Here is a 7,316-nt window from a genome sequence, read left to right as displayed (position 1 = left end):
TGGTGCCGTGGAAAGGCGGTGGAGCTGACTCTCTTGAGATCTAACTCTGGCGAAGGCTCCAGTCGTCACTCGGAATAGATAAAGAAGATGAAGAACTCTCAAGCTTTGGTCTGGATCACAAGGATTCGCTCTAAGGTGAGCCTCAGGTGAAAAAACTTGGATTCTTTGAAATTATGCTTAGCGACTTCAATTTATAAAGCTTGATCGCCGACAGCATTAATGGACCTGCTCTGATTCTAACATTCGCAGCGTGATGGTCCTTTTCTGAATCTCTGCTGCTAACGGCGTGGTGGGTGAAATGTCAACATCATCTTTTGATTCTTCGAGGTATGCGTTAATGTTTCCATTCCACCAACCTTGCGTTCATCCCACTATTATGGTCATCATCATATAGCCGCAATGTCGCAACGGCCGCATTCATTTGATTACCGCAACTTCTACACGATGACCGAAATCGCTTGACGATCGTAACTCTTATGCGATGGACGTATGCGGTTGATTACCGCAACACCCATGCGTTGAATGTATGCATTCGCCTTTGCGATGGAGAAATTCTCCTCATGCGGTCGTCTTTGCGATAGCCCAGCTTCTGCATATGCATCCGCTTCCTGCGTTAGCTACAAAGATAAATAATTGAACGCATAATAGTGGGTTAGCCGAGATTCTTAATGCTGAACGATGCAAACTCATTTTCTCATGAATTCCTAACATAATCGCCGCATATTCTGATTAACAACCCTCATAATTTTAAATAAAAGGCCTAAGATGATGTGCATTTCTGCATGTCATCAATCACTCCACACAAACTAAGGATTTTGATGTTGAGGTATTGAGCAAAAATGGCTCTCTCTCAACTAAGGTTATGTGATGATGAATTCTATTTGAGGTTTTCAAGGTTTGAATGTTTAATTTATTGTTTTATGTATGAATGTTTTAAATCCTGAAATTTTATAGAAGTTGATGTTTACTTGATGTTCAGTAAATATGTCTTTAAATAATCACTCACTGGGCTAGTAGCTCACTCTTTCCGATATTTTACTTTTTCCAGGTAGCGGTCAACTCCCCAGAGGATAGTTGTACTGCTAGTTTGCCACTCGAGGAGCAAGTTTGAAGATAAAGGAAGAAGGAAGAAGAGCTTAGGTGTTTTTCTTTACTTTTGGTTAACATGTACATATTAGGTACTAAGGAGAGTAAATTAGACCCATGGTGCTGTGTGTATGTGAATGCGTTGCGATATATGTATAAATCTAGACACTTGTGCAAGTTCTATAATTAGGAGATGTTTGTGAAAAGAATGTATGTTATGTTATCAGGTGTCTAAGTCCAATCTAGCAGGTGATGAAAATGGAGATGGGCAGTGGTTACCATAAGAGGATTGGTAGCTACTGTCTTCACATCTTTTCCTAGGATAGAGAGAGTCTAGAGAGGGGGTGTGACATACAGGATCTAAACATGGATAAAAGACCAAAATCTATAAAGTGTTGGAACTTAGATCTTGATATGTGACTACATGTACTTTGTGGTCTTCCTCAACTACGTAACTTAGATCGAAATGGGTAGACCCTCGACCCATCATTCCCTAGAACCAATAAACTGGTTTCTACTCAACAACCCACGCTTTCATAAGGAAAATTTATGACCCATAATTAAGATGACCCAATATGTCTATTAAATAGCTGAAATATAATTGCTATTAAATTTGTTATCCATATGTTAATTAATTATTAAATTAACACCAACATTTTTGGCGCTGGGCAAGAAATTGCAAGTGCAATTCTTATTAGCAACAAATTCATGCAACGTCCTAGATATCGAACTCACAGAAATCCAATATTTGGGAGATAGAGATGAACGAATTTTCCATCCAACACGGACATTGATTTTTTAATTTAAATTATTATTATTACTTATTTTGTCTTCTAAAAAATTACTTATTTGTAAACATGTGAATGACCATCGTTATTAGCAACTGTAGCAGGAACAAAACTTGTTGGCTAGGCTAACTACAAAATTTTAATGGTGAATATCAGGTAGCGTAGAAGTATTGTTCTCATAGCATTGGATGTTTTTAAAATTTTGTGACGATATATGGATACTTATGAAATTATTAGACCGAAAAATTTCTACTTAAAATTTTAAAAGATATAATTTTATTACTTATTCAAATCTAGTGCTCAGAATTGGATGAAATTTACTAGTCAAACTAAGTTAATCTACTTTTTAGTCCTTTAAAAATCATTAAACTGATTTGGTTTTTTTGTTTAGCAGTGTACTTATAAAAAAATTTAATATAAAATAAAAGTAATATCATTGATTAAGTGAGCATACATTTTTTTCGGCCCTAAAATGAAAAATCCAACCGATGGTGCGCTGTGCCTTGTCCTTGATCCAGCCCAGATCTTCTAGTTGCCTCCCGGAATGGACTAAGGTCCAATATTAGAGTTCCAAGCCCAAAATGTATAACCAAACACGTGTCTCTCATAATTGAATTTTGTTGGGCTTAGCCTGCCATTGGGAAAATGGGTGGAAATAGCAAAATCGGGATACCTTTTGATTTTTGTAAAAAAAAATGCAAATAATAAATTTTTTGGCAAAATTGTACCGCGTACATGACATATATTTTCTTAGTCCCCAAATTGCCCCTTATATTTTTGTACTTGGCCTTAGTGTTCTAGTTTATTGTTTTGTACTAGTTATTTGTACACCCCACTCGCTTTGGGACAAATGGGAGATTGTTAGGGATGATGCCCTAAACTCTCGTGTCCTGTAGTTTATAAACACAGTTTTGAACAAATGCTTGTGATGTATATAATATATGATATTTTCTTCACGTTTGTCTATGAACATTGGATGTTTAATTTGCTTTACCACAAACCAATAAATTAAGATCCCTGGTTGTCATTTGTAACTTAAGCATGTATGTGGAGACATACAAGTGGATCATGCCTTAAGTGATAACCAAAATGGTTTATAGTATATGGATATAGAAGGGAAACCTTACCTTCGTAACACTATGGATGTGACTTGCTACAGATGGTTTGATCTTGATCATTCACGTGGAGACATGCGAGCGGGGCGTCCTATACAAAGGAGTTTGTATAAGACCAGACCACGAAGTGTTATAGTCTCGTTATATAACACCGTTCATGACAAAGACTTCACTTCACTAAGATGACCATAGGTAACATGACCTTCATTGAGTGAGTTGGGAATTCATGCCTTTGAGAGCAGTCCTTTGATTTGCATGGGTGCGAGTGGGCAGATCGCCGACTCAAACTTACCACTTTGGGGATTCATTTGATTTGGGAGCTGGGAACTCAGCTACACAAGATAGAATTCACTCCTTCCCTGAAGCAGGGGTAAGTAGATAGATTGCTCTCTTAAGGACTGATTCCGGGACTTAAATGATGTAGCGTCACATACCTTCTCATGGCCTAAAAGGTGTCTACACATAGTAGGACTATGTTGTAGTGTTCATTAGAGGAATCAGTGGTACTTAAAGAGCTAGATGTAACTACAGGGGCACAACGGTAAATTGGCCCAACTGTACTTGCGAGCATCTGTTAAGGGTTATCGTACTGTTGATTAGTTATATCCGATGGACACAGAAATATATATGTGGTGAGAAGAGTGCAGCTATCGATCTTTAGTGGAATGCTTGACAGTTAACGGATGGTGGATCGCGTGGCTAAAAATTTAGTCAGCTATTCACGTACCGTTGGAGTTTCGAGCCATAAATCCATAAGGTCCCCTTGGTAGCTTAGTGGATTCAAGTTGAGAATCAGTTTTTGGGTCAATTTGAAGTGTTTAAATTAACAAGAGGGAGTTTGATCATATATGATATCATTGAAGTGGTTAATTATATATGATATGATTGACATCATGTTTGAGATACATTATTTGGAGGAAAATGATATAAATATGATTTATATCTAGTGGAGGAGAAAAGATTATAGTTCATATGTTGCATTTGATGTGATATTAAACCATAGGTTAATGAATATAATATAATTATATTTATTATTTATTTTTGGACAACTATAGGATAATTGTGCCAGTATTTTCTCCGTAACCATGTGATAGTGGAAGGTTGCTTTCAGTTTTTGTAACTAAAGAATAAAATGAAAATTGTTTTCATTTTGCAAAGAGATCGGTCATTCGCTCACGTATAGTATATACTGCTTATCACATAGTAAACCGAGAGTCTACACGATAGCTCAACGTTTCTACTTGATCGTATACACGCACGCAATTTACTAAAAGATGCATAGGATTTGCTAAACGATCGTCTAGCTTTCTTTTAAACGATCGCACGCCCGAGCGTTTACTAAACGATCATCTATACGATCACGGCCTATTTTCTAAACAATCGTGTTCCGCTTCCTAAACGATCAAGCATCATCTATACGATAGACATCAGACTTCTCCCACTTACTTGGTCGTGGTATACGATCTTCTTTTCCTCCTTCCTTCAGCGAAATCCAACAGAGCCCACACCTACTGGATTCTCACACCGAGAATACCGAGGGTTCAAAGTGGTGGTGTCCTCCCTGTAGCTGTGTTCGTGTGGAGGCCGTTCATGGGTAGATGACCGTGATTTGGTGAACGTCTGGTGTGGACATTCTCAGCGAGAACGAGAGAAGCAGTCTTTAGTGAGAATGAGATTTTTTGTGAAGAAGGGTTCTTCAACTAGTACGTTTCTTGTTCTCTTGTTGTTTAAGTTCGAAAGCATGTCTGTAATTAGTTGTTAAATGCATATCTTTTCTATTAGATTATAAATGCGGTAATTCTGTCACAATGAGTTTGGAACGATCTCGCTTCTGCTCAGAGGTACTTTTTGATAAGAGTTCCTTCAGTATGGTCGATTAACAGTTTTTTCGAATATTGTGTAATTGTTATACCGTGTATAAATTCTCAATAGAAATACAGTATAAATGGAATCTTTTGTTATGAGACAGTGTGTCATTTCTCAATAGAAATGTAGGGTAAATAGAATTGTCGGTTATTAGACTTTAACCTAATAAATGTGTTGGATTTTCTCCCATTTTAAAATTTGAATTGACGATTTTATATTTGCTTTAATTTTATTTAACCATTTTTTTAAAAATATTTAAAATTAATCAATCTTTAATTTGTTTTTTGCCATTTTCATTTTAATTTATAATATATCTTTAGATTTTACATTATTTTATTCGTTTATTATTATTTTCAATTCAGATTAATTTTTTTTTATCTTGATTAGGATTTTACTTAATATTTTATACATATTATCATCTAACAACTGTATATTTCATTTAAAATTTACCATTTTTTGTATTTTTAATCATATTTTATTCATTATCATCTTATCATATTATTATACCATTAATTTGTATTTTTAACTAACCAATAAAAATTCACTTTTGCAATCTTGCTATTTTTGCTATGCCTCTACAACGAGGTAGGCTTCTTTCGTAGGTTTTGTAATTGATGGAGTTATAAATACAGTGTAATTGTTGAAACTTAAATAAAAATGAAATTATGAATACATCGTAATTATAAATAAACGAGCTCTCTTCCTGATTTTTCTCCCCGAATTATATTTGAATTTATATTTTATTATCAAATTATATTTTTCTATATTTTATTATTAAATTTGATCTTATCTAACTAACTTTCTATTTGTTTAAATGTTTGTTACAAATTCATTTGTATCTAAATATTATTTTCATTACTTTATACATATTGTTATCAAATTAATTTGATTGTTTTTTCATATTTTCAATGTTTTCAATTTTTCATAGAGAAACAAGTAAAAATGGATTATGTACTAAAAAAGAAATATATGCATGAGAATTAAACTTTAAATGTTTAAAACATGTGCGTGTATATATATACAGATGTACATATGTAGATATGTATATGTATCTATATTTATCTATTTATTTATTTTCAGTTTATTATTAATATTAATAATATTATTATCATCATCATCATAATCATTATTAAAATAAGATAACAAAAAATCCTAAATCTCATCTTCTTCATCTTCTTTACTTAGTCGTCCCCCCTCTCCTTCCGAATCTCTTTTTCTCCTTCTCAATCTTATGTCTGTGATCGTTGGTTCAGCAACCATTTCTTGAATTCCATTGCCTTTGCTAGCTTTTGACGACCACCCTCGCCAAGTCGCAACTTTTTTTGCGCACACATATGTTTCCTACTTTTGTTTCTACTTTGAACATCATTTTCAACAATAACATTCTGGGATTGATAGTGCTTAAAGCTAGCTTTCAAGATCCTATGAGCAAAATGGTTATATAGAATAAAGTCGATGAAACTCCCTACAACAGGTTTGGTGTCAATGCAATCATATTTCCAATAGTCACATCGTCCTGAAGTTGCAATTTCTTCCAATACTCACTTGCCAACAACAACTTCACTGGTACAATCAACTTTGCTCTTTCCCACCTTGGAAGAAGTCCATCGTTGTAGACATCTATAAGTTTCTAATGATCCCCACCGCTTGATCGTCATCTTCACTTGCATACATGTGTTCTATAAATAACTGGAAGCATTAAGAACTATATTTGGGTGATTTTTAATTATTGCTTCTGGAATGTTTAGATACTGTGTATTTGTGGTTCTAGAATATTTAGGTAGAGTGTATTTGTGGTACTCGAGTCGTGTCTTTACATTCTTGTTTGTACTTAATTTTGTTGTTTTGGGTAGTTTTGTCATTTAATAATTAGTATTTTTTATTATATAAATTCGTTTTTTTTGTTTTTATAATTTCGAAACATTTTTTCCATTTTTTAAATGAAACTTCAAAATTTACTATTTGTCTTGTTAGTCCTATGGAGAATCCCTTTCTAAAGCCCATTTAGGGAGTGTCTGACCTATGGGTTTAGAATTAAGGGGTTTGGCATTTGAAGCTCATTGGAATATAATTTCGAGAAATTGTAGTGTATGGGTAAAAAGGGGTTTGGTTTTGAAATTTGGCCATTTCTTAAGATTAATGAAATATAGTCAATCGGTTGGTTTTGAGGCCCCAATACTAAATTTGAGTTCCCAAAATTACCCTTGAGCTTTAGACTCCCCATTGTGTGTGATCTATGGAGGGTGTACGTGTACTAAGTCCTTAGTTTTAGGTGTTTTTTTAAAAAAGAAAAAAAAAGATTTAGATATATTTGTGTGTAGATTTTATTTACAGATTCTTCTAGTTTTAAAAATTGGAATTTCATCATTTCAGTTATTTAAAAATTTTATTTGATTTAAAACATTTTTATTTCTTTTTAAGTATCAATCTTTTGTTGCTATGTCTCATTGACGACCACTTC

The sequence above is a fragment of the Benincasa hispida genome, chromosome 3, assembly GCF_027475165.1.
Source record: "Benincasa hispida cultivar pf3 chromosome 3, pf3_genome.v1.1, whole genome shotgun sequence".
Taxonomy (NCBI): Eukaryota; Viridiplantae; Streptophyta; class Magnoliopsida; order Cucurbitales; family Cucurbitaceae; genus Benincasa; species Benincasa hispida.
The sequence above is the reverse complement of the archived record's forward strand: the minus strand, read 5'-3'. Positions refer to the sequence as shown.